At 49.7% G+C, this 15446-nt stretch overlaps 1 protein-coding gene across 2 annotated transcripts in view; it reads left to right on the forward strand.

Moving 5' to 3' along the window:
- Nucleotides 1–285: 285 nt before the first annotated feature.
- The window catches only part of stk38a (serine/threonine kinase 38a), a 52283-nt gene continuing 37122 nt past the window's right edge, over nucleotides 286–15446 (forward strand). For both annotated transcript variants that reach the window (XM_072449347.1, XM_072449348.1), the window contains exon 1: nucleotides 286–358. The gene's annotated coding sequence lies outside the window, so the exon portion shown is untranslated. The remainder of the gene's footprint in view (nucleotides 359–15446) is intronic.

A 15446-nucleotide genomic window follows, 5' to 3' on the forward strand; every position in this document is an offset into this window, starting at 1 on the left:
TAACAAGACTGCAACCTCTTGATTAGAAAACATGTTTTAATGGAGTGTAACAGTCCGGAGGAGATCACTTTTTTCCCACATTTTTGATTTGGGGTTTAAATCTGTGTCGATGAAGACTTGGTTTTTCCCCTCTTTGCATCAGCAGGAGCAGTACAGAGCATTGATAGTGGACTGCACAGTACTCTAGTAAAATGTCATAACGGACTATCACCAGTGAAAGGCAGCAATGCGCCGTGTGGTGCGCAGTCTGCCGGAAATACAAACGAAGAAGAAGAAAAGCTCGTGCACCTCGCGTCAGACACACCGCTTTGGAGTCGCGGCCGAAGAAGAGCGTGCAGCTCCCGCAGTTTCGACCGAGGTAAGCTAACAAAGCTAACAATACAGAAACATGCCCAAAACAAGCTCGACTCTGGATTAGGGCGCTAACAAACGCCCGGCACAAACTCATGGTCCGCGTGTAACAATCGCGGCGCCGCAAAGCCCGTTGAACCGAGCCAGAGGAGTTTACAGAGCTTATCAGTCAATCGCAGCTAACCTACTTTATTGGCTCACTTTACCCTAGCCTTTCTGGAGCTGTCTAGTGGCGCAGCTTAACCGCACGCAGCTGACTAAATAAAGCCCTTTCCGCGGACAAGAGCGGGACAGGAGGGACCGTGGAGGGACGCGGAGTTCCGCAGTGTGGCTTCTATTTGAGGTAAAAGAAAGTGGGACATGTCTGCCCTGTAGATGTGGATGTTAAACTTTGGCAGTTGAGTTCCCAGCACCAGTGTAGGATATATGTGGTCATGGTGATCTCTCGTTTTCTTTTCTCCTGGCGGACATGCTCTTGTTATTGTTGTTGTGGAAGACATGTTGAGTGTGTCTTGACATGAGCCGTGTGTTTAAGCCCCTCGGAGCCATGCTGTCTGTCTGTCTTCCAGTCCAATCCCAGCTCCACATGCTACCTACGGTTTAGCACTTGAGTCTGGGACCCGGGGACAGTACATGAGTCATGTCATGTTGGGTAACTCACACTGGCGTTTGTAACTTAAAGCGTTAAGTCATCTTTAAACGACAGAGATGCATTAAACTGTTTGAGCTGAGTTCAGATGTTGTGATTATGGGAAGTAACTTCCCTGAAAGCTTCATATACTTCATATTCTGCCTCCACTCCTTTTACCTGTTTGTTTGAATGAATTATCTGTCTACCTCCTATAATCCCCTGAACCAAGTAAATATGAGCTGTTGTTTTTTTAGCAGCTCAGCACCTTCCAGTTGCAATAGTTCTCAGCATGATTCAAATATTTAGACCTCGGCTTGTTTATTGTCTCACAATTACATTTCTCTATCCAAGCAGGGGTAGTAGCATGTTATTTTAATGTAATATATTGACATTTTCTTTTGAATGTATTAAATGTTGGATCATGTTTGTCTTTGTCCAAAAGTCCCACCTTCTGCTCCACCCATGCAACAGCTGCCGATCTTCAGTTTGACCTGTGCTGGCAAAATCACTACAGTATAGTGTTTTAACAATTCACCTATTTATGTCATTGACCATTGACCGTGTCCAACCCGTTATTTTGAAGCTTGTAAGGCCATCTGACTTGGTGTTTATTAATTTGTTCAACAACTAATTTGCAAGTTTTCTGTTTTATTTATAAAAAGAAAAAGAAAAAAAAAAATCTTAAAAAAAAAAAAAAAGAAATGTTTACAAATGCTTTTGAAATAAATTATCTTGTTACATCAATGGAAAATATTGGTTGTTGGTCACTTTCGTGTTTTGCTATGCAATTATCAAATTGCTATACAAATATGAAAAAATTAACCGATTGTTTAGCAGCACTGCTATACAAGAGAAAATCCTTCATCTGAGTCCTGCGTTACTGGAGAGTTATGTTAGAGCTGGAGTCTGCATGCCGAGGAGGGCAGAACCGAGAGGTCCGAGGGGAAGTAGACATTTTAAGCAGAATAATGCTTTCATTAGAGTGTGAATAAGCTTCAGAGTTTACACTGAACATGATTGCAAAGATAAAACCAATGCTAGAGATCAGCCGATATATCAGGCTGAGATATGAACAATATCGGCCATCGGCTGTAATGGAGTCATCAATGCCGATTTTTGATCTGGCACTACTTGAGCGGCTATAGCTGGAAAGGACCCCTCCTTCAGAACCATTCTCTGGTTCCGCACTGCGCAGTAGAGCAAACTACGATTCCTTTCTCCGTCAAACTCGAAGCCAAATTAAACAGCGTGGATTTACTAATACAACATAATTGTAAAACGGAAGTAACGTCTCATGGCAATACTACCAGTGGCGCTGTTTTTTAAAGGCGTTTTGTACAGTTGTACAGATGTACAGGAACGATAAGAGGGGACTTTCTTTTTTATAATCCACTTGCTGTAAATCAGGGGTGGGCAATTATTTTCCTCCGAGGGCCATATTCTAATCCAGGCAAGTAGCGGAGGGCCGGCCCACGATCATTGGTGTGAAGAAAAAAAAATCCCAAAAATTACATATCAAATAAAATATCACTTTTCTGTCAAATATAGGCTATTGAATATATTATTTAATTAATTTCCCGTCATATTTATTAAGGATACAAGTGCAGACAGATGCCTGAGGGCAAAAAAGGAAAAAAAAAAAGTTTGGCGGGCCGGATTGAAAGGCCCGCCAAGGCCATAGTTTGCCCACCCCTGCTGTAAATGCTGCCTCTTAATTACCCTGGCTGTGATGACACGAATAATACACAATGCGGCACAATTATCCGCAGATTCTTCCGCTGTGCTCTCGTTGCATGCGCGAACAAGTTCCGTGTTATGTTTCGTTTTCATTTCATAGAAAGGAAACGACATACAGTAGTTTCTCCTGAGATTTTCTATGAAAAATATGCTTCACTTAAGTAATTGTAAAGGTGCCTTTTGCAACCTGTTGTATACTTGTAATTAATAAATATTATAAGAATAAGATGTATAATGGGAATAAGAATAGTATTTTTTTTTTTTTTTTACCATTTTACTGCCTAGTTAGACTTTAAAGGTGCAATTTGAAGATTTTTCAGCGATTTGAGAACGCAGGCGCACTCCCCCGTGCGGACTGATACAACACACACGTGCGTTTGTTTATTAGTGCAACGGATCACATCGCATCTCTCGTCTCCCGTAGATTTCAGTCTTCTTCTGAGTCAGCTCGAACTGTCTTTCTCCGTCTTAATTTTGTCCCGTACACTGAGGGAACTATATTATGAAAGATCAATGCGCTTAGACACGCGGAAACGTGGGAGGAGCCGCACGCGGCTGCAGGTGAGCAGTAGGTGCGTTTTATGATTGATACATGGCAGACTAATCTGCAGTCCACGCCGCGAGGAAAAAAGACTCAGATTTGGGCCAAAAAAAGCGTCCATTCCACCTTTAAGGGTCATTACCGTTAATGCTAGAGTAAGTATTTAATATTAATTATATTTAATAATAAAAATAATTATAACCGCAAGCGGCAATAATCGGCCCTCACCACAGCGGCGCTATCGCGCCCCAATTTTCCTTTTATTGCACCTACTGCTGAATCCTTGACACTGTCGCGTCTTCTTCCCTTTGCTTTACATATAAAGGGAAAAGTCTGTGGCTCTTAAAATGAAAATTTGTATAACTTTTGATGGCCCACTCCTGAAGATTAGTCTCACTAAATGTTAGGTTAATTGGGCTAATGCCCTTGGAGGAGTTCGTAAAAGTATAAAATGTCAGGATGTTCACATTTCAGAGATCTGGCGATTTCCCCTCTGGAATAACATGGCAGGTTTCTGTCATCTACGGCAAAGCCGTAATGATTATGACATGGTTCTCATTTACTTTTTTGATCTGGATGCCAAAATTGAATTTTGTGTCTCATTTCGTAAAATTTCGCAAAACTAAACATTTCACCCTCCATATGCAATTTTATTTCACTCTGTAGGGGGCGCTGTCACGCCAAATTAATTTATTTCACTTTAAGTAGGTTTAGGGCAAAGAGTTTAACAACTGATTCTAATTTGACGCAATTCAGACTATATCTGCGCAAACGGCAGCAAATGTATCAAAGTAATTTGAATAACTTTTGATGTCCCACTCCTCAGCACTATTTTCACCAAATTTCAGCTTTTTAGGGCCAACGCCCTGGGAGTTCGTAAAAGTACGACATTTGGAAAAACTCCCAAGGCATAGCAAATTTTGATCCAACATGGCCGACATTTGGTCGGGCGGACGGCGTTGCCATAATATTTTTTACTTCTCTTATCTTTCTCTTTTCCAAATTTCATGATTCTACGATAAAGATTTTTTTTTGGGTCATTTCCTATCTCTCAATGCATTTTTGGTACATTTGGCGTTGACGTGCCAATTTTAATTAGAAAAGGGAGATAGCCAGAATGTAGAGAGGCACGATTTTTAGAGGTGTGCAAATTTTTGGGACTTTTCGTCAATGTTCCCTGGGTGAAAAATAGGGGGGTTGGTCACGAGAAGAAAAAAAGAAGAATTAAAGCCGCGGTAGCGGCGATGATGGCCACCTGCGCAACCGCCTTCCAGCGCGACCGTGTTTTGTTGTTTTTGTTTTATGGCGGTTGGCATTGGCATCCGAGTGTTGCATTACCGCCAGACTTTATTCCTTAGACTGTGTCGTAGTCCTAACAGTTCTTTTTCCAGTGCTTTGACTTCCAGTGCGTCCGACCGGCTTTATTCCAGGGTTGACGCTTCTTCATCTTCCTCTCCTTCTTTGATGTTCGGTGCTTCCGCCGTACAGCTTTATTCTTTAGGCTTCATTCTTTAGGTTAGGCCTTGATATTTCCACTTGATGTCGTTGCTTGGCAGCCGTGCATCTACTAGACTGGGCGAGGACAGGAGACCGCCCCCACCTCCAGATCCTCACTCTGATCACTCTTGATTCCCCAAACGTAGACCTCCATCACTCCGACTCCCACTTAGCGCTTTTAGCCGGTTTTCTATTTCTGCCCAATCAAGCTCTTTTGTGCCAAGGAATCTCCCTGCAGCTTTAGCAATGATCCTGATCCTTTTCAGTTCTGCTTTGAGTCTGAGCAGCACAGTTTATAACATCCACCATAAAGAGCACAAAATCCTCTCTATCCACAACCAATGTATTCTTATTAATTCTGGAGCCCCCACACTTGGAACCTCCACACTTGGAACCTCCACACTTGGAACCTCCACACTTGGAACCTCCACACTTGGAACCTCCACACTTGGAACCTCCACACTTGGAACCTACACACTTGGAACCTACACACTTGGAACCTCCACGCTTGGAACCTTCGCACTTCTTGGGAGCAATGCTGGCTTCTCTCACCTCGCTCTGGCTGGGAGCAGCGCTGGCTCCTCTCTCTGCATTCACTTCAACCCCGTCACTTGAAACTCTCTTGACTGCGTCCGCATAGGACACACCCAGCGAGACCCCAATTCTCTGCACCTCAGCAGCTCCTCCACCAAACCTGCATCCCCGCAGGCAGAGCCATGCTCCTCCCCACAGTTACAGCACCTCAGCTTCGCTCCTTCGTCACACCCCCCACACTTGTGATCTCCTGCACTTCCACCACATCTTTGCTTCCCTCTACAGACAGCAGCATGTCCAAAACGCTGGCACCCGAAGCAACGCAGGGGCAGTGGAACACATGGCCCAACGCCACAGCACATGCACCCAACGAACACCTCACTAGGCAGGCATTTCCCTTCAAGTGTTACCATTACCGACAGGCCGTCACATCCCACCCCAAACCGGGTCACCTTCAACTGCCCAACGTCTACCACACTAGCTCCAGCCAAATTCCCCATCACTTCATGCACAGACATCGCCGCAGGGACGCCTACGACAACTCCTCTGACCTTGTTTCTCTCGGCATCAGACACAAGAATGTCCTTTCCACCCAGACGTCTAGCTCCAATCGCCCTCCTTTGCTGAGCCGCGTCCCTGCACACGACCAGGAGCGAGCCATCCCCAAGGACACTCGCACGCTTGATCACTCCCACACCCCGCTCTCATCCCGACATCAACAGCCTCATCCTGCCGCTCACCTCCAGAAACCTCAGACAAGTCAGAGGACATGTTACGCTTCCCTTTTTGAGACTCCTCCTCCGGCTGCTTAGCGGCTTGAGCAACGGTGTTGGTTGAACCAGCCGCAGCCGCCTCCTTGTTTTCCGCCGCCTTCAGGGCCTCGTCCAATAGCTGGTTGAACCGGTTGGACACGACGCAGCCGAAGCCTTCTTGCAGGTGTCCGAGTATGCTTCTTCTCTGATGTTTTATGGCGGGCATGCTTCTTCTCTTGTTGACCATGTTTTTCTATGATGTTTTATGGCGGCTGGTATCTGCATTTGTTTCTGTGGCGGCTGGTATCTGTTTGTTTCTGTGGTGGTTGGTATCCAAGTGTCGTCGCCGTAGTCGTGTTGCATTACCTCCAGACTATTCTTCAGACTTTGTCGTTGTTGTTGTTGTTTTATGGCGGTTGGCATCCAGTTGTTGTTGTTTTATGGCGGTTGGCATCCGAGTGTTGCATTACCGCCAGACTGTATTCCTCAGACGTTTCGTAGTTGTTGTTGTTGTTGTTGTTGTTTTATGGCGGTTGGCATCCAAGTGTTGCATTACCGCCAGACTTTATTCCTCAGAGCTTGTCGTAGTCCTCAGACTCTGTCGTCGTAGTCCTCACCTTAGACTCTGTCGTAGTCCGTAAAAGTACTCCTCCCATTGCTTTGGCGTTACAAAGCCCATGAGGTCATGATGTGTTTTTGTGACTAGAATAGTTGTTGTGTCAGAGACCAACCGGCTTTATTCCAGGGAGACTCTTCCTCACCTTCCTCGCCCTCTTTGACGTTCGGTGCTTTGGAAGTACAAAGCCCATGAGATCATGGGACGTCTTTGTTGTTTTACAAAGCCCATGAGGTCATGGGACGTCTTTGTCGTTTTATCCTTTAGAAGTCCTTCTTCCATCACTTTGGCGTTTCTAGGCCCATGAAGTCCAAGCGCGTTAGAACATCCTCTTGCTCCTCATCCTCGGCTCAGTCTCCAACACCCCCCACCTCTATAAACGTTTACCCAGCCCTGTGCTACATAAGTAAGCAACCACAGCCTGACACAAACCCTGTGACTGGATCGCCAGAACGTTCCGCAGATTGAACTCCTGCCCATTATTCCGAAACCACAAGGCCAACCCAGCCCTTTCCCTATCATAAGCCTCACAGCAAATCAGCACATGCTCGACAGTCTCTGGCACCCGACAGTGACCACACAGACCGGTCGGATGTTTGCCTATCCTACTCAGTGACCAATTGAGTCCAGTATGGCCAATCCTCATGCGGGCGAAGGCCCTTTCCTCCCACGCGTTCCTGCCCATAGACCCGCAAGGACCCACACTACCCTGTATGTGATAGAGATGCCGTCCAGTAACACAGTGGCTCCAAAATTCCTGCCAAAGGCCGACCACATGACTCTTGATAACGGGCTTGACTTCAGACTTGCCCAACTCAACCGCCACATCAATTGATGGCCGCCGAAGGGAACGTTTAGCCAGTGCATCAGCCATTTCGTTACCATCCACCCCCACATGCGCAGGGACCCAAATGAAGGAAACTCTCACATCCTTCCTGGACAGGGAGAGCATCAGACAGAAGATGCCATTCAACACATCCTGTCTGCAATCCGATTTCCCAGATTTAATGCTTTGCAATGCAGAAAGGCTGTCAGAGGCCACCACAATGCCGCAACACTGCAAAGCAGATTCCGCCCATTCCAACGCCAACCGTATCGCTATAAGTTCCGACGTGAAAACAGAAAGGCGATCTGTCAACCTCTTCTTGACCGCTAGCCCCAGGTCAGGCACAAAATAAGCGGCGCCAGTACGCCCACTCTCAGGATCCCTAGACCCGTCGGTATAAATAAACACATCACCTGAGTGCTTATCGATGAGCGCTTGAACGGCAAACTGCGGTGCCCTCCCAGCGACTCCTCTAAGCTTTCCATGCAAGCTAACATCAACAGGAGCCGGGACAAACTTCCACGGAGCTATAGCAGACAAAGCCACCGACGGGCTCACACGCAGATCACCAACCCCCGCAAGCCGCGCCTTCGCATTTCCTACCTGGCTGAAAACCATACCGCCAGCCTCACTCTGCCCCCCATCAACCCTGAGAAAGTCCCTCACCGGGTGAGAGCTCGTATGACCTTGCACATTCACCCAGTAAGCCAACAGAAGTTCTAGCCTCCGGAGCCGTAACGGCAATTCCCCCAACTCAACCTGCAGCGCCGAGACAGGGGAGGTCCTAAAAGCCCTACAGCAGATGCGCAAGGCCTGGGCTTGCTCCACATCAAACTTCTTTAAGTTAGTCTCAGCCGCAGACATGTAGGCTATACAGCCATAATCAATAGCCGCCCTCATGACGGCCCGATAAATACCCAGGAGCGACCTTCTGCTGGCCCCCCAGTCCTGGCCGGATAGACAACGAAGCAAGTTATTCACCCTTTTGCATTTACCCCTGACCTCATCAATGTGCCGACGCCAACTAAGCCTCTCGTCAAAGGTGACCCCCAAGAACCTCACCTCCCTGACCTGTTCGAGCACCTGCCCATGCAGTCGAAGGGAGACGTCCCTATGCCCATTGAAGAAACAGATCACTTGAGACTTCCGTACGGACAGTTTAAACCCCCACTTCAGGGTCCACTGCTCCACCTGCTGTATTGCCCTTTGCAGTTTCGCCTCGTAAAACCGGAGATTCCTCCCTCTCACCCATAGAGCGCCATCGTCAGCATAAAGGCTCCTCCCAACAGACCCATCCACGTCGTCAAAGATGTCCTTAATCATAACATTGAACAAGATAGGGCTACACACACTCCCCTGCGGGATCCCATTCTCCACCCCATAGACCCCAGAGTAAGCAGCGCCCACTCTGGTTTGGATACGCCGGCCAGACAGAAAGCTCCGGACCCAGTTAAACAGTTTACCCTTCACACCACACTTCCGCAGCTTAATGAGGAGCCCATCCTTCCAAACCATATCGTACGCCTTCTCCACATCAAAGAGCACCGCAATAACCTTTTCTTTCTGAGCCCTGGCCAGCTGGATATCAGATTCCAAACACAACACGGAATCCATGGTGTTCCTGCCCCTACGGAAACCACTCTGGTGCGCGGGAAGCAAACCCTGACTCTCCAAGAAGTAATCCAACCGCTCGGTAACCATGCGCTCCATCGTTTTCCCGAGCTGCGACGTCAAGGCAATCGGCCTATAACTTGAAGGGTCAGACGCTGGCCTACCCGGCTTCAGAACCGGCACCACCGTAGACTGTTTCCACGCAGATGGAACACAACCTGAATCCCAAACACGGTTGAAAAGACCCAGGACTAGCCCAAGCGTGTCATCAGTCAAATGAGAGAGCATGTCATAGCACACCTCATCTTTACCCGGGGCTGTCTATTTCGCCTTAGAAAGTGCTCTCCTTAGCTCAAACGAACTAAACGGAAGGTCAAGGTCATCTTGAGTCGAAGGCTGGTGCCCAATCAGCTCAGAATTCTGGGCCAAAGTACTCTCCCTGTAGTGCCTTTCCGCAGGTGAGAGATTGTCAGAGCTGTGCACCGACACAAAGGTGCTGGCCAACAGTTCAGCTTTGTCAACGTCGCTGACTGCTTCAACACCATTCAGTATTAGGACCGGGGTCCCATGACGGTGCTCAACCCCATGCATCCGCTTAATCATCCCCCAAACATCCCCGAGACGCGTTTCTCTCCCAATTTTGGAACAATACCGCCTCCAATAGGCACTCTTGGCCGTTCTCACAGTTTTCCGCACAACAGCGCGGGCCCTCTTGTAGTCAATGAGGGCACCCTCAGTGTGGGCAACCCTTAGCCGGCGAAACGCTGCATTTCTCGCCCTAACAGCATGACCACATGCTTCAGTCCACCACGGCACCCGCTTCCTATGTCCACTACCACCACTCTTAGGAATCGTGCCTACCGCTGACTGCGTGATGAGCGAGACAATTGCACTATTGAGATCATCCACCTGAGTCAATCCTCCTTCCTGCAGAACCCTAGAACCATCATCAGCTTTCCTCAGGAAAGCCCCCCAGTTCGCCCTTGCCAACTGCCACCTCTGGATCCTCGTCCCCCTGACCACACAGCTCCCAAAGCCAATCACGGTGCGGACTAGATAGTGATCGCTACCAAAAGAAAGATTACCAAGAACCTCCCAACTACAAACACCAGCTAACTCCTTGGACACAAGTGTAAGATCTATTGCACTTTCCGCACCGGTCCCCATATCATAGCGGGTCCCACCCCCATCATTCAGACAAACCAACTCCCTTTGATTGATAAAACCCTCTACCACCTGCCCATACCTATCGGTACCACTACCGCCCCACAAAGCGCTATGCGCATTAAAATCCCCACACCACACGGCCTTTCCCCGAACATCCTTACCGATACTATGTAAGGACTCTAACGTTAACTCACCACACGGATTATAAAGGTTAATCACAGTAACAGCTTCACCACCCAGCCAGACCCTCACCGCCAGGGCCTCCGGCGCTTTACTCACACTGACAACAACGTAATTTAGGTCATCTCGGACAAACACAGCCACACCTCCGCCTCTACCCTGCTCCCTATCATTCCTAACACACACATACCCTTGTATCCCAAAACCCCACCTAGGTCGTAACCAAGTCTCCTGCACGCACATAACGTGAGGCTTGTTCAACAAGGTAGAGACAAAATGCTTAAATTCCTGGCCATTAGCACGAAGACTACGCGCATTCCATTGCAAGACAACCACCGCCATTATGAGCCCCCGGAACCTGACGGCGCATCGGGAGCCCCCCCACTCCCACTGCCAGAATGGGGCAGGACGCCATCCCGCAGCGCATCCTCTATCTCCGTCCACTCGGGGCCCCCAGCTCCAAAGTACTTCCCTGCAGCCTTAGCGATGATCTTAGTCTTTTCGGATCTCTTCTTGGTTTGCCCAGTACAGTTAATCACTTCCACTATAAAGAGGAAGAAATCTTTCCTCTTCACAACCAGTACATCCTCCGCACCCACAGGGCCTCTGCCCGTGGAAGCCACACTCACAGGCATCCCAGTGGGGACCTCCCCCTGGCCGCGGGCAACGCTGCCCCCTCCCCTGTCGCCTAGGACACCAGCAGCACTGGCAGCCCCCACTGCATCCACCGTCACCTGACTACCAGACACCTTCTTGACCGCATCCGCGTAGGATATGCCTTGAGAGGCTCTAACTTTTTGCACCTCAGCAGCCCTCTTGCTGAACACGCATCCCCCGTAGGCAGAGCTATGCTCTCCCCCACAGTTACAGCACTTGAGTTTTGCTCCGTCGTCACACTTCCCATACTCGTGGTCTCCTGCACATTTACCACACTTCTGCTTCCCTCTACAGACCGCTGCAATATGCCCAAAGCGCTGGCACTTGAAGCAACGCAGGGGCGGCAGAACATATGGGCGTACGCCATAGCGCATGTACCCAACGCACACCACACGAGGCAGGATCCTACCTTCAAATCTAATCATTATCGACAGGCTGTCACACCTTACCCCATCCCGGGTCATCTTCAACCGCCTAGCATCCACCACCTTAGCTCCAGTCAAATTCTCCTTTATGTCATCCACAGATGTCGTCGTAGAGACGCCTACGATAACTCCCCTGACCGTGCCTCTTACAGCATCAGACACAAGAATGTCCTTCCCCCCCAGACACTTAGCTTCAATCGCCTTCCTTTGCTGAGCCACGTCCTTGCACACGACCAGCAGCGAGCCATCCCTAAGGACACTCGCATGCTTGACCACTCCCACAGCTACAGTCAGGCTCCTTGTCAACGCCATCGGATCCCACCCCTTAAAGGACGCATTATCCTGTGCGAGCTTTATGAACACCTTACACTCTGAACTCACATCCCCGACATCTGCAACCCCCCCGCCCTGCTCCTCACTGAGAGAGCCCTCCATAGACGAGCAAGAAGACGCCCTACGCTGCACAGGATCAGTGGCTCCAGGGGAGTCCTCCCCGCTGTTCATATCGTCACCGACCAGGTCACGCTTCCTCTTCTTCTTCCCCGTCATACGGACCGAGGCGTTCCTCTATGTTGCCGTAATATCCAAACTGTTGTCGTTGTTGTTTTTTATGGCAGTTGGCATCCAAGTGCACGAGGTATTGTTGTTGTTGTGTCAGAGACCAACCTTGCATTACCGCCAGACTTTATTCCTCAGACTTTTCGTAGTCCTCAGACTCTGTCGTAGTCCGTTGTTGTTGTTGTTGTCGTTTTATGGCGGTTGGCATCCAAGTGTTGCATTACCGCCAGACTTTATTCCTCAGACTTTGTCGTAGTCCTCAGACTCTGCCGTAGTCCGTAAAAGTACTCCTTCGTCGTAGTCCGTAAAAGTACTCCTTCCATTGCTTTGGTGTTACAAAGCCCATGAGGTCATATGTCTTTGTGACTAGAATAGTTGTTGTTGTTTCAGAGACCAACGAAACGTCTGAGGAATAAAGTCTGGCCCCCATCACTCCGAATGGGAGTCGGAGTGATGGGGGTCTGCTTTTGGGGAGTCGGGGTGATCGGAGTGGCGAGGTGGGGGTGGTCTCCTGTCCTCGTCCAGTCTCGTAGACGCACGGCTACCAAGCAGTGACATCAGTGGAAATATTAAAGCCTATAGAATGAAGCCTAAAGAATAAAGCTGTACGGTGGAAGCACCGAACGTCAAAGAAGGAGGGGAAGATGAAGAAGAGTCTCCCTGGAATAAAGCCGGTTGGTCTCTGAAACAACTATTCTAGTCACAACAAGAACAACAAGAACAACAAGAACAACAAGAACAACAAGAACAACAAGAACAACAAGAACAACAAGAACAACAAGAACATTTATTCCAGGGAGACTCCCCTTCATCCCCCTCTCCGACGCACAGCCCCACTCCCTAGGCTTCACCCTATAGGCTTCAACACTTCCACTGATGTCGCTGCCCGGCAGCCGCGCGTCCAGGAGACCATCCCATCACCCCGACTCCCCACAAGCAGACCCCCATCACTCCGACTCCCATCCAGCGCCCCCAGCCTGCTCTCCACATCTGCCCAATCAAGCTCCCCCGCTCCAAGGCATCCCCCCGCAGCTCCAGCAATGATCCTGATCCCCCCAGTTCCGCTCCGAATCTGAGCAGCACAGCCCACAACATCCACCACAAAGAGCACAAAATCCTCTCCATCCACAACCAGGGCAATCCCACCAACTCTGGAACCTGCACACCTGGGACCCCCACACCCCCCGGGAGCCACGCTGGCCCCTCCCACCCCGCCCCGGCTGGGAGCAGCGCCGGCTCCCCTCCCTGCACCCACTCCAAACTCGCCACTTGAAACCCTCCCGACCGCATCTGCACAGGACACGGCCCGAGAGACCCCCATTCCATGCACCTCAGCAGCTCCCCCGCCAAACCCGCATCCCCCGCAGGCAGAGCCACGCTCCTCCCCACAGCCACAGCACCTCAGCCCCGCTCCCACGCCACACCTCCCACACTCGCGATCCCCTGCACATCCACCACATCCCTGCCTCCCTCTACAGACCGCCGCAACACGCCCAAAGCGCTGGCACCCAAAGCAACGCAGGGACGGTGAAACACACGGCCCAACGTCATGGCACACGAACCCAACGAACACCCCACTAGGCAGGCACCTCCCCCCAAGCGCCACCACCACCGACAAGCTGCCACATCCCACCCCAGACCGGGCCACCCCCAACCGCCCAGCGTCCACCACCGCAGCTCCAGTCAAATTCTACTTAACTTCATCCACAGACGCCGCCGCAGGGACACCCACGATAACTCCTCTGACCGTGCTTCCCTCAGCACCAGACACAAGAATGTCCCTTCCACCCAGACGCCCAGTTCCAATCGCCCTCCGCCGCAGAGCCGCGTCCCTGCACACGACCAGCAGCGAGCCACCTCCAAGGACTCCCGACCACTCCCACAGCCACAGCCAGGCTCCCCTACAACGCCACCGAACTCCACTCCCCAAAGGATGCACCATCCCGTGCAAGCTCCACGATTACCCCACAGTCTCCGCTCTCACCCCGGACATCAACAGCCCCAGCCCCATCCTGCTGCTCATTCCCAGAACCCCCGGACGAGCCAAGGGACCCTCCACGCCTCCGGGCACGCGCAGCCAGAAAAGGCCGCTCCTCCATGCCGTCCAGAACGCCCCCGACCACCGATCCACTCTCCCCCGCCATCTCCCGTCTCTCCAGACCGGAGACTAGCTCTTCTTCTTCTTCTTCTTTGGTGTTTTATGGCGGTTGATATCCAAGTGTTACATTACCGCCACCTACTGTAGTTAGACTTGTTACCACAAGACTTTATTCTTTAGACTTCCACAATGGCGGTCGTTTGTACCCTTTATGGTGGATGTCGTATTCCCGCCACCTACTGTAGTTGTACGTCTTAGACTTTGATGGCAATTGCCATCAAAGTCTGCATTCTCTTAGACTTTATTCTTTAGTCTTCTTTAGATTTATTCTTTAGACTGTACAGGGAGGAGACCCGCCGCTAATGCTGATGCTAACGCTAATGCTTAGATCCCGGCACGAGAGGAAATGTTCCATCAAAATAAAAGAGGAAGAGGAAGTGAAGGCATTCATTGCGCCCCTGCTGGCCAACTGTGAAAATACACAATATCTGTAATGTCGGTGTAATCCCTCATTCGTCCAGGCGTGTTCCATAGTAGAAAAGGCTTCAGTTGTAGTCATCTGGACTCAGATGACTTGTTTGGTCCTTTCCTGTAGGGTGGTGTCTTCCTGCAGTCTGATCCTCACCGCTGCTACTGCATCAGAGGTCGGGATGCAGGTGAACAGGGACACAACATCATATGAAATCATGAGGTCATCTGGGTCCAGTTGGAGATGTTTCACTTTATCCACAAAGTTGTGCGTGTTTTCCACATGATGTACCGAATTCCCCACAAGCGGAGCCAATATAGTTGTTAAATGCTTGGCCACATTGTAAGTGATGGAATCTGTGCTGCACACTATGGGTCTGAGTGGAACCTCCTTTTTGTGTATTTTTGGAAGGCCATAAATGCAAGGCATGGCTTCACCAGGATACAGTCTGTAATACAGAGGCCGGTCTATCACTTCCTCTTTTTCCAGCCTTTGTAAACAGTCTATGTGTTATGTGTGTTATGTGTTATGTGTGTTATGTGTCTGGCCTGTCGGAAAAACTGCAGAGAATTTTTAGACAACACGAAGTCCCTGTTTATTTTAAACCAGGAAACACTTTAAGACAAAAACTGGTTCACCCTAAGGACAAGTTGCCGACTCAAAAACAGAGCAATGTAGTTTATTCGATCCAATGCAGTGAAGAAAGCTGTAAAGAACGTTACATAGGTGAGACGAAACAGCCTCTACACAAGAGGCTTTATCAGCACAGAAGAAATACTAGTTCAGGTCCACAGAG

Source organism: Eucyclogobius newberryi, unplaced genomic scaffold (genome assembly GCF_026437365.1).
Source record: "Eucyclogobius newberryi isolate DKJ021-1_F unplaced genomic scaffold, fEucNew1.0.hap1 SCAF_17, whole genome shotgun sequence".
Classification (NCBI taxonomy): Eukaryota; Metazoa; Chordata; class Actinopteri; order Gobiiformes; family Gobiidae; genus Eucyclogobius; species Eucyclogobius newberryi.